The 12,981-nt window shown below is 34.5% G+C and overlaps 1 pseudogene across 1 annotated transcript; it reads left to right on the top strand.

Moving 5' to 3' along the window:
• Positions 1 to 8,165: 8,165 nt before the first annotated feature.
• On the top strand, positions 8,166 to 11,931 carry LOC309796234 (vigilin-like; annotated as a pseudogene). The gene is made up of 2 exons: positions 8,166 to 8,994; positions 9,041 to 11,931. The product of its transcript is annotated as a vigilin-like (transcript).
• The last annotated feature ends 1,050 nt before the right edge of the window (positions 11,932 to 12,981 follow it).

Here is a 12,981-nt window from a genome sequence, read left to right as displayed (position 1 = left end):
ACAACCCGGTTAAAAATTAGCGGAAGCCCTGAATAGACATTTTTCCAAAGAAGACACACAGATGACCAACAGGCACAAGAAAGTTGCTCAACAACACTAATCATGAGGGAAATACAAATCAGAATCACAGTGAGATATCACTTCATACTTGTCCGAATGGCTATCATCAAAAAGACCACAAATAGCAAATATTGGCAATGATGTGGAGAAGAAGGAACACTTGTACACTCTTGGTAGGAGTGTAAATTGGTGCAGACATTATGGAAAATAGTAAAGCGATTCTTCAAAAAAAACTGAAAATAGAACTAGCATATAATCCAGCAATTCCACTCCTGGGAATATATGCAAAGAAAATGAAAACACTAATTTAAAAAGATACATGTACCCTAATATCCATAGCAGCATTATTTACAATAGTTAAGATATGGAAGCAACCTAACTGTCCATCAACAGATAAATGGATGAAGAAGATATGATGGATATATATATATAATACTATATATATATACACACATATATATATACATACACATATACATATATATGTGGAATACTATATACATATATATGGAATACTACTCAGCCATAAAAATAATAAAATTTTGCCATTTGCAACAACATGATGCACCTTGAGGTGCTTAGCTTATGCTTAGCAAAGTAATTTAGATAGATAAAGACACACACTGTATATTGTCCTTTATATCTAAATATAAAGGAATATAAAATCTAAAACATAAAACAAATGAATGAATACAACAAAACAGAAACAGACTCACACAGAGAGAGAACAAACTAGTGGTTACCAGTGGGACGAAGGAAGGGAGGAGAGGCAAGATAGGACTAGGGGATTAAGAGGTACAAACTACTATGTGTAAAATAAATAAGTTATATATATATTATACAGAACAGGGAATATAAGCAATATTTTATAATAACTTTAAATGGAGTATAATGTATAAAATTTTAATCACTTTGTTATACACATGAAACTAATATAATATTATGTAAATCAACTATACTTCAATAAAAATTAATTAATTACCAAATAATGAAATTTAAAAAAGGAATACTGGCTGATAGTTCATAAATATAGCTTGGGAAATGAAATCCAGTGCCATGAATTTCAGAAGACCAATAAGATGAATGTAAGGTAATCTATACTGAGGTATATTGTAATCAAATTGCCAAAAGCCAAAGACAAAAAGACACTGTTGATATTTGAAACTTTCACCATAATCACTCTCAGTCTTGGAGTTTTTAATATTATTCATTTAAATTGTGAGATTATTTTAAAATTCAGACATTCTTTCAGCTATGAATTTTTTTTCTTTTTTATCACACTTATCTGTATGGTGACTATATTATCTGTTCATATAATTTATATTTTTTCATCTCTTTCACTATCAATCCTTTTATAAAAATAATTCTCATATTTTTAATTTTTAAAATGTTCATTTATTAGGCGAGTGGAGTATATCTTTCAGTATGCTAATATAACTTGGTTGGGTATTACACTTTTATGTCACAGAATTGCTCAAAATTCTCCATAAATTCCCAGATAGTTTTGGGATTACTCTTTCAGAGAAATTGCCAACCCGTCTGACAATTCATCCTTTACAGGTAGTATTTTTTCCTTTTTTGGGTATTGGTGTGTCTCTCTTTTTATCTTTGCCACCGAACATTTTGCCTGACTTTCTGTAGATGTTGCCCTGCTTTCATTATTACTCATAATGGTAATTATTATCAACCTTTTATATGGTAAAATTTTAAGTTGGTTCATGTGTTCAGCTTTGACAAAAATGATTTTCTGAGTATTTTCCTAATCTATTTGTAATAATCCAATTTTTAGCAACATCACTGTGAATTTTGACTATATTATCAGTCCTGTTAAGTTAATCTTTTCTGATATCCTTCTGATATCCTTCACCATCAAAACTTTTATGCCATAAACCTGCATTTTTTTAATGTTCAATTTTCAACCTGCAATTGAATGGAGTGTACCTTTAATGTCCTAGTTTAGGCCCACCCAGCACTGTGTGGATGTGGCCTGGTTGGTTGTTTTTTAAAACCGTGATGTCACAAAGTCCCTCATAATGCTGTCTGTGTAACCTTCATGTACAGAGTGTTTCAGAGCCATCATAGAGCAGTCTGATAATTCAGCCCTCTCAAGTCATATATATTTTACCTTCTCTAGAGTTTTTTGGATCTTACTTTTTCTTTGACTTTCAAAAGTTCAATCAGATTATACATAGATATTGACATCTTTCCTTTATGATTACTCTGATATGTGGTTGTAATTTTTGCTTGACTTACATTTTCTGGAATTTTTTTTTCTTATTTTAAAAATGTGAAATTGTACTGGTCTTCCTCAGATATCTCCCTCCCATGTATATGTTTGCTATCCTGTTGTCACTCCTTCCAAATTATTAATTTTGTATCTCTTTAATCACCATATATTTTATAGCACAATGTGTGAGTACTTTTTTTTTCTTTTTAGGTTTTGTCCTTGAATTTATATCTATCACTTGTGTATACCTTTGACACTCTAGCCTAGGTCAAACCTAGCACTGTGAACATGTGGCTATCTTGACTGGCTTTTTTATTGTGAGATAAGACACTCCCTCAAAATTCTAAGTCATCATGGAAACCCTTGTGTATATAATATTTCAGAGCCAAATTAGACTAGTCTGATAATTTACATTTTTCAGGTAATTTATGTTTTATCTTTTTGGATTTTGTGTGTTTCTAACTTTACCTTTGATCTTTTCAAGTTCTACTAGATTATGTCTAGATATTGGCTTCCTTTCTTTATTATTATATAGCGTGATAATTGTTTGATTTACATCTTCAGTCCTGGGGTTTTTTAAAATGTAGTTGTAATGGTCTATTTTTCAGCAACCTTCCTTATATCTGCTTGTCACTCTATTATTGCTCCTTCTAAATCACTCATTTTTTTAATCTCTTTAATCATATATTTTATACCATAATGTTTCTGTGCCTTGCATTCTCTTTTTGTTTTTATATTTTTATTTATACCATATATATACCATATTTATATATATTTAATATCCTAGCCTAGGCCAATCCTAATACTGTGAGCATGTGGACATCTTGGTTGGTATTTTCATTGTGATGTCAGTCCCTCAAAGTTCTAGGTTGCTTTGGCAGCCTTCTTGTGCACAGTGTTATAGAGCCAACTTAGATCAGTCTGATTATTCACCCTTTCCAGGTAGTACAGTTTTACCTTTCCTGGATTTTTTGTTTGTTTGTTTTGATTTCTAACTTTATTCTTGTCCTTTGAAAGTTCTACAAAATTATTTGTAAATATTGGTTTATTTCCTTTAATATTATTCTGATATATCATGTGATATTTGTTTGGTTTATATTTTTGGTTCTGGATGTTTTACTTTTCTATCTTTAAAATTCTAATTGTAATGATCTATTTTTCAGCACCGTCCGTTATTGGACATTGTCACTCTATTATCACTCTTTGCAAATTATTCTCTTTTTATCCCTTTAATCACCATATATTTTAAACCATAATGTCTGTATACTTTTTCCTCTCTTTGGTTATGTCTTTGAATTTATATCTATCACTTGTATATATATTTAATATCTTAGCCTTTTCATAGATAAAAATAATCAAGTATTGGTAATTTCATATAGTTTTACTTAATATTTTTATTTTATTCTAATTGCAATGGGAACCCACTCAACAGTATTAGGGACAAGAATATGAGTTTTTCATGCTTTATCAATTTTTGACTGTTATTTATCATTTTTTAAACTTTTTATTGAGATATAATTGATATATAACATTATGTATCATTTGGGTGATCAACATGTTGATTTGATACATTTGTATATTGCAATATAATTGCCAGAGTGATGTTAGCTAACACCTCTAACATGTCATGTAATTATTATTTTTTTTTTTGGTGGGAACAAGTAAGATATAGTCTCTTAGGATCTATGGAGTTTATAATACAGTATTGCCTATAATCACTATGCTGTGCATTAGATCGCCAGGGTTTATTTATCTAGTAGTTCCAAGTTTGTACCCTTAAACAACAGATCCCCAATTCCTCCACCCCAGCCTCTGGTAACAAATACTGTACTCTGTTTTTACAAGTTCAGCTTAAGTATCCACATATAAGTGAGATCATATAGTATTTGTCTTTCTCTGACCTGTCTCACATAGCATCTTTAGAGTCAAAGTGAGTATCTGGTAAGCAGCATACAACGTGCTCTTGCTTTAAAAAAAAAAATCCAGCAAGCCGTTCTGTGGCTTTTCATTGTTAAATTATACCCATTTACACTAAGAGAAATTATATGTGAGAAATTGATATATAAGGACTTACCAATGTCATCAATTGCTTTCTGGATGTTTTGTATCCATTTTTTTTTTCCTTCTGTTTCTGCCCACCTCTGTAAAATGGTGATTTTCGTATTAGTATGCTCTGTTTCCCTTTTCTTTATCATTTGTTCATTTACTCTAAGATTTTGCTTTGTAGTTACCATGAGGCTTACATAAAATATTTCATAGAGAAAACAGTCTATTTCAAGGTGATAGCAACTTAATTTTGATCACTTACAAAAACTTCATTCTTTTACTCCCTGTCTTTTATTTTTGATGTCACAATTTACCTCCTTTTATATTGCATATTTGTTAACAAATTATAGTAGCTATAATTATTTTTAATAGTCTTCTCCTTTAAATGTTATATTATAGTTAAGTGGTTAACACACAATCCTTTTAAGAGTTTCAGTTTTCTAAGTGTGACTGTATATTTACCTTTACCAATGCATTATATACTTTCAAGTGTTTTCATGTCACTGAGTAGTGTCATTTCATTTAAGCTTATAGAAATCCTTTTAGCATTTCTTCAAAGGCAGGTCTTGCAGTGATAAATGCTGTCAGATTTTTGGCAAGAAAAGTCTTCATTTCTCCTCCATATCTGAAGGATAACTTTACCAGATAGAATATTCTTGGTATGCAAATTTTTCATTCAACACTTTAAACATGTTATTACACTCTCCCCTGGCCTGTAGGGTTTCTGCTGAGAAATCTGCTGATTGCCTAATGGAGGTTTCTCTTAAAAGAGTTACAATTTCCCCCCACCTGGCTCCTTTTAGGATTCTCTATCTTTGATTTTTCACAGTTTCATCTAATGTGTCTTGGAGAATGTACTATCACACTGAGATAATAGAATTATCTATTAACTTTGTCAACTTGGACTTTCAAGTCTCATTCCTGGTTTGGGAAGTTCTCAGCTATTATTTCTTTAAATAAAGTTTCTGCCTCTTTCTCCCTCTCTTCTCCTTTTGGGATCCTGATTATTCTAATTATTGTCTCTTGATGGAATCACATAGATCACTTAGGCTTTTGTTGTTCTTTCCCCATTCATTTTTGTTGTTGCTCAACTTTGACTGGGTTGTTTCAAAATTCCTATCCTTTAGCTCACTTCCATTCTTTCAATTCTTTCTTCCATTTGCTTTACTCTGATGCAGATGCTCTCTATTGCATTTCTCATTTAATTCATTGAATTCTTCAGCTCCACAATTTCTGTTTGGTTCTTATTACATTTTCTATGTCTTCAGTAAATATTTTGCTTATGTATTTTTTTCCTGATTTCATTGAATTGTCTTTCTGTGTTTTCTTGTAGCTCACTAGGTTTCTTCAAAACAGATATTTTGAATTCTTTATCAGCCAAATTGCAAAAATCTGCCATTGAGATCAGTTATTGGAGATTTATTGTTATCTTTTGGTGATGATACGTGTCCTTTATTTTCTTGTTCCTGAGAAACCTCTCTTATTTCCCAGAAGGTGGTGTTATAGCTCAAGTTTGTGGTTTCTCCCTTGCTCATAATCCTGGTCTGTTTTCCTGATAGCACTTTTTACTAGACTTGCTTTCACCATTGCACTTGGAAGCATGCGGCCAGAGTGGGAAGAGGTGTGAGTTTAGCATTTGCAGTATTAGGGATGCCTGCAAACCTGTTGAGAAGATCTTCAGGACAGGTACTCCCAGAGTCTCCTGGGTGGACTCCCTGCTAAAGTCCTGAGCACAGTCAGCAGGAACCATGTCACTTTAATGAACTTTGATATTCACTGACATTTTCCCAATCTTCTTCCTCCTCCCAACCATGGAGCTTCTGCCTTAGTACTCTGAGTTCTGCTGGAAAGAAATGAGTTTATCCAGCAGCATCCTGAACTAGTGGGATAGTAGAGGTTACAGCTGCCAGATATTTCAGCCCTGTGCAGTGTTGCCTTGGGGGAGGGTGGCACTGGGAAAACTCCTGATATCATCTCCACTGTGACCAAACAGGATTTATTTTTTTGTTTTTTGCTCCAGTGACATGTTGGAATTTCCACCCCAGGAAGCCTGGACTTTTGTAAAATCTCTCTCATCTGTGGGTTTCTGACCAGGTCAGCACTCTCCATGTTTTTTTGTTTGTTTGTTTGGTTGGTTATTTTTTTTTTTTGACTGTGGTGAGGGGGGTTGGGGCAGGTTTGCTGGCTCTTCTAGTTCCACAGCCCATACCGATATCTGTCTACCTCCTACCAGATGCACAGGTGGGTGAGACTTCTTCCATATCCCTTGGTATACTGTGATGGATCCCACAACTCCCACAAAGGTGTTTTTGTCCATGGATGGATGTTTAATTCATTGTTTTAAAAGGGAGACAAAAAAGAAGAATGTTTTATACCACAATGATGCTGACATCACCTCTTATTTGAATGTTTTGTAGAAAATAGGTCATAAGAAGCCAGGAGTAGGAGTGGTATAGCAATTCAATACTTGTTACAGTATTGACATGCTGGCTTAAACTAGGAACATAGATTGGAAATGATGAGAATAGGTCAGACTTAGATTAACAGGAATGCTCTTACTTTACATGTGTCATGTGAGAGAAAGTGAGAAGTCAAAGATGATGCCAAGTACTTGGTCTGAGAAATAGGAGAAAACCCAGGGGACATTTTCTGAGTTTCAAAATATTCCAAGAGGAGAAAGTCTGGGGACAAAATCAAGAGTTCACTTAATATATTATATTTGAAAGGACTATTAGACATTCAAGTGATGATATGAAGAAGGTTTATGCATATACACATTGCATTTCAGGGTTGGATTATTAGATTTGAATATCATCAGTCTGTCAATGATATTCAATGTTATTAGTGTAAATTACATCACATATGGAAAAAAAATATAGACAAAGAAAGGAGTCCAAAAGAGCATCCTGTAATACTTGGGTATATAGAGTCCCAGTGGAGGTCTTGGAGCCAGGAAAGAAGATTGAGTTACAACAGTCATTAAGGTAAAAGTAAATAGAATTGAAGCATTGTTGAGCAATTAAAAGGAATATACTACTGATATATGCTATAATATGGTTGAATCCAAAAAGGGGATTGTAAAGGCAAAGAATCAAGGTACAAAAGACCCTCTGATACTGTTTGATAATATTTTTATTTAATGTTCAGAAAATACAAGTTTATAGAGGAAAAATACATAAATTAGTTTTGCCTGGGTGTGGAAACAGGATTACCTGCAAATGAGCATGAGGAAGCTCTTTCGGGTGATGGAAATGTTCTTAGCCTGGGTTGTTGTGATGGCTGTACAGCACTGTAAATTAACTAAAAATCATTAAATTGTATGCATAGACTATGTGAATTTTATAGTATATAAATTATTCTTCAAAAAACTGTTAAGAAAAATAAGGAAACCCTGTAAATATGCTATTATTGAAGAACAGAGAATTATATTTTTCCAAAAATAATTTGCAGTCAATAGTGCTAAAGGTCAAAAAACGATGGCACTGGGTAAGGCAAAATGAGGTTTGAGATGACTCTGATAAGAATAATCAAAAGATATATTTCTCTTCTTTAACAAAATGGTGGCTGTTTCCTCACAGTCCCTATAATTTGAACCTTATCTTGGTACTCTCATAACAGTAGAATAAATGAACCTTGGACATTTTTACAAGTTCTATAAATATTAAGATTTCAATTTTTATTGACTTGAGTTTATAGATTAATTTGGAAAAGAATTATATCTTTAAAATATTTATTTTTCCCACACAGTAATATGCAAAAAGGCAGCTACAGGAAGAATTTTCTGTCTACTGACCATGTAGCTGCAACACCTCTAAATAATTAAACATCAACTATGAATTCCAAAGAAAATTTAACTGAACACGCAAGTAGATACATTCAAAAATATAATGATATTACTGCTTTAAATTCAGAAGAGGATCTTGACACTCCAACCTCCAAAGATAAATTCACTGAACTCCTAGAGAAACCAAGTTTGTTGGAAAATGCTCAGGAGCCTGCTGCATCCTCAGGCAATAATAGTCAACTTATCATGACATCAGTCATCACTCAAGGTTTTTATGTGCCTCTGGAGGAGAAACAATATGTGAATCTGTTTGAGGAAGGTACAAAAGCAAAATTCTATCTAGACATCATGCAAAGAACTGGTGCTAACCTAGAAATAACTTTTGTCAAAAACCAAGGCCTCTACACTATAGTATCTGGTAAGCCAGAAGCAGTCAAGGAAGCTCAGAAGGAGATTTTTGCATGTTTTAAGAAACAAGTTTTAACTACAGCTTCCATTCCCAAAGAACATATTTGCTTTGCTGTAGGCAAGACTGGTGAAAAACTGCAAGAAGTAGAACAAAAAGCTGCAACCAACATTCAGACCTTATGCCCAGTTAACCACAGCACCTGGATCAATACTATTGGCACCAAAGACATCATGAAAAAGGCTCCACATGAAGTCTTACTTATGTCTACTGAACAAGACAAGTGTGCTGAAGAAAGGTTAGATGTGGGGAAAGCATTTCATCCTTTCATTGCTGGACCATGCAATAAAACTTTTGACAGAATCCTACAGGAAATGGAGGACCACATCCACATCTCACCATCTAGTGCCAATCAGACACAAATAAGCTTTCCTGGAAAAAAAGCAACAACTAGATCAGGATCAGGCTTGTGTAAAGAAGATTTTTGACAATACTACAGAGAATACCACATCCATAGATGTGGAGAGGAAGTTGCAGCACAAGTGTACATAGGTCCCCAAACTAATTCCGTCCAGGAGATCCTGGAAAGAACTGGAGTTTCAATAGAGATCTCACCCTCACAGATCATGTCAGATTCTGTGACATATCAATGTAAGCCTGAAAGTTTAAGGAAGGCATTTACTGAAGCCTACTCAAATACCAAAATTTACACTCTTTCCTCTATCTCTGTACCTTCCTAGCTTCACAGATTTGTTATTGGTAAGAAAGGTCATAATATATCTACAATTGCTTAGAACATGCCAAAAGTTTGCATAAATTTTACTGGAGAAGATAAAATTACAATAGAAGGGCTGACAGAAGATGTTAATTATGCTAAAGAACAAATTGAGGTCATAGTAAAAGATCTAATTAACAGGATGGATTATGCAGAGATTAATGTTGACTATAAGTTTCACAAACTCCTGGCAAGGAAGAAAGGTGTTATCATAAATGGGATTAAAGAAAGGAATAAAGTTTCTGTGTTAATTTCACCTGAAAATGAAAAGAATAACTAGATCAGGATTGAGGGGGAATCTGAGGGTACGCAACAGGGCAAGAAAGAACTTCTTGAACTTACTTCTCATTTAGAAAATGAGCACAAGGACTTAATCATTGAGCAAACATTTCACCACGCAATCATTGGGCAGAAAGGTGAAAGGATGCATGACATCCATAAGAAATTTCCAGAGGTTCTAATTACTTTTCCTGACCCAGCACAAAAAAAAGTGACAATGTACTAATTAGAGGACCAAAAAATGAATTAGAAAAATGCACATAATATTTGGAGAGAGTGGTGACAGACATTGTAGAAAGTACCTAGTCTATAACTATTCCCATCTTCAAAAGGCTTCACAAAAATATCATTGGAAAAGGAGGTGCAAACATCAAAGAAATCTGTGCAGCAAGCAACACCAAAATTAATCTTTCATTAGCAAATAGCGACTCAGAAAATATTGTCGTCAGTGGAAAGCCAGCAAACTGTGAAGTGGCTCGTGATTTGATTCTTTCAATTCAGAAAGATATAGCCAATATTTCAGAACTGGAAAATTCTATTCCTTCCAATCTACACAAATCCTTTATTGACTCTAAAGATGGTTTGATTGGTGCAGTCATGGAAGAATGTGGAAGTATCCATATCCACTTTCCAAAAAACAACTCGGGACTTCAAAGAGTCATTATTAGGGGACCTGACCAAAATGAGGAGATGGCCAAGAAAAAGCTGCTGCAACTAGTAGAAGAGCAAACCAAGAGTTATTCTGTAGCCCTCCATGTCAAGCCAGAGTATCATAAATTCCTCATGAGTAAAGATGGAGCCAATGTTCCCAAAGTCTGTGAAGAGACTAGAGCATGTATCATTTTCCCTATCCCTGAGGACAAGGATCAAGACTTGTTAACTATTATAGGGACAGAGAAGGCTGTCAAAGATGCACAAAAGAAACTAGAGGGTTTAATTACAAATCTAGATAATGTGGTAGAGGACAACATACTGATAAATCCCATTTATCACCAGCACTATTTTATGCAAAGGGGCCAAGTGTTACAGGAGATGACTGAGGAGTATGGTGGTGTGATTATTAACTTTTCATGCTCAGGAAAACAGAGTAACAAAATCACAATCAAAGGAGCAAAGCCTTGTGTAGAAGCACAATAAACATATTCAAGAGATTATTGGGGATTTGGACAATGAAGTAGCAACAAAATGTGTTATTCCCCAGAAGTTCCCTCATTTTTTCATGGGACCGATGCGTTCTCGAATCAGACAAATTGCTAGAGATTGTAGTGTTTAAATCAAATTCCCAGAGAGAGAGAGGAGATTTCACTTACCAATAAACAGCCAGCTGTTCTGGAAAATAAGGAAGGGGAAAAGAGCACTACAGGAGCTGCTTCTATTTCTCCAACAAAATGTGACACCATATTTATCTCAGGCCAAAAGGAAAAGTGTGAAGCAGCCATGGAAGCCCTTAAGGCTTTAATTCCTGTCACTGCTGAAGTAGATGTGCCCTTTGATCTACATCATTACATCACTGGTCAGAAAGGAAGTGGGATACACAAGATAATGGATGAGTTTGAAGTTAATATACAGGTATCAGCACTTGAATTAGAGTCTGATATCATTTCCATTACTGGCCTTGCTGCAAATGTAGAACAAGCCAAGGCTAGATTACAAGAACAAGTCAAGGCTTTACAAACTGAAATAGAAGATCGGTCATTAAGAAATTTCAGACTCAAGTTCACAGTAGACCCCAAATAGTACCCCAAGATCATTGGTCGAAAGGGGTTAGTTATTGCTCAGATTGGTTTAGAGCATAAAGTTACTATCCATTTTCCAAGTAAAGGGAGCAGTGAGATACAAGACGAAATCACAATAATCGGATATTAAAATAACACCATAGCTGCTCGGGATACAATAATGGAAATGGTGCAAAAGTTTGAAAAAAAACTGTTACTAAGCAAATTTCACTACACAATCGTGTTTATGGCCCCATTATTGGATCCCATGGAAAAGCCATTCATAAAATCATGAATCAATTTCAGGTCGACATCTCTTTCCCTCCTAGAGGAATCCAAGATGCAAACATTGTCACTGTGACTGGACTCCCTAATAAAGTCACAAAAGCAATTAATCACATCCTCAGTCTTGAGGAATATATTCTGGCTGTTGTTCCAAAGCATGAGTTACAGAAGGAGCATATGAAGAAGGTCACTCTGTGTGATTTAGGCTATACTCGATCCAAGAGTTTTGCAGAAAAAGATGTTCCCTGTACTGCAAACACCATTCAAAAGATCCCTGAGATGAACAGCTCTGAAGATTTTCCGAGCTTGGATCCTCAAGTGGACCCTAAGACTCACCCTTGGAGATGCAAATAATGACCAAAACCCAGAAATTGTTCCAGCAAGCTTACTGAAAGATGTCAAAAATTATCTCTAAACAGACCCAGCTTCTGGATCATATGTATATTTCTTATACTTTGACTCCAATGCATCTCTCCTCAAATCCTCCAAATACGTTACAGTGAAAGTGAAGTGCTCAATTCTGTGTGAGTCCAGTAATTACCAACGTAGTGTCTAATTTCCACTCAGGACCTGCCTTTGAAATTTCATTTATGGGACAAACTTTCCATTGTTTTAAAGTTTTAAGTGTATTTCATTAAAATATTAAACAACAACCACATGCTTCCTGAATATCATGATCTGCTTAGCATGTCATTGTTCGCTTAACTTTCATTATGAGAACTCAATAATGTGGTAAGGAGATTACATCTGTGTCATCGTCCCAAGGCATAAAGTTTGACTTCACAAAAACTAAAACTGATTGTGCTATTTTTACACTTTTTTTCATGTATTCTTATTTGCATTACTCCTGATCTTCTCATTTATAGAGTGCAAACAGATTCTTTTCCAACAGCCAAAATGTTCATTTAGTGTGGCTTATAGAATAGAAAGAAAAATAAACTTTGGATATCATGATTAGGTGCTGGCTGTGGTGTTGGAGTGATTGCATATCAAAATTAACATAGCAGTGATGTTAGAAGGGATACGAAAGGTCAAGAAATGTAAAAAAAAATTATCAGGTTACTTAGAATTGCTTTGGTTTTTCAGATGATGCTTCTATTGCAATTTGGTAAACTGAGACTTCCATGATTTTTTTTTTCATTCCCAAGACATACTTTACAAAAGGCTTCCTTGGGGAAAAACGTCAAACCCAAGAAGAGACTGTATTTTCATCTATTTTCCAGTGATCTACTAAGTCTGGTAAAACCTTAGGGTAATGGTAACAAGTGTTATTTTAGTGAATTCTGTGGGTCACCAATAAGATCCTCCCTGTAGGATAGAAGCACTTGCTACTCATTCAGATGCTGCTATAAACAGCTGATGTCTAGTGTTTACATCTACCCACCACCAGCATTTCCTCATCTG

Source organism: Mesoplodon mirus (assembly GCF_964341445.2).
Source record: "Mesoplodon mirus genome assembly, chromosome: X".
Classification (NCBI taxonomy): Eukaryota; Metazoa; Chordata; class Mammalia; order Artiodactyla; family Ziphiidae; genus Mesoplodon; species Mesoplodon mirus.
The sequence above is the reverse complement of the archived record's forward strand: the minus strand, read 5'-3'. Positions and strand labels throughout refer to the sequence as shown.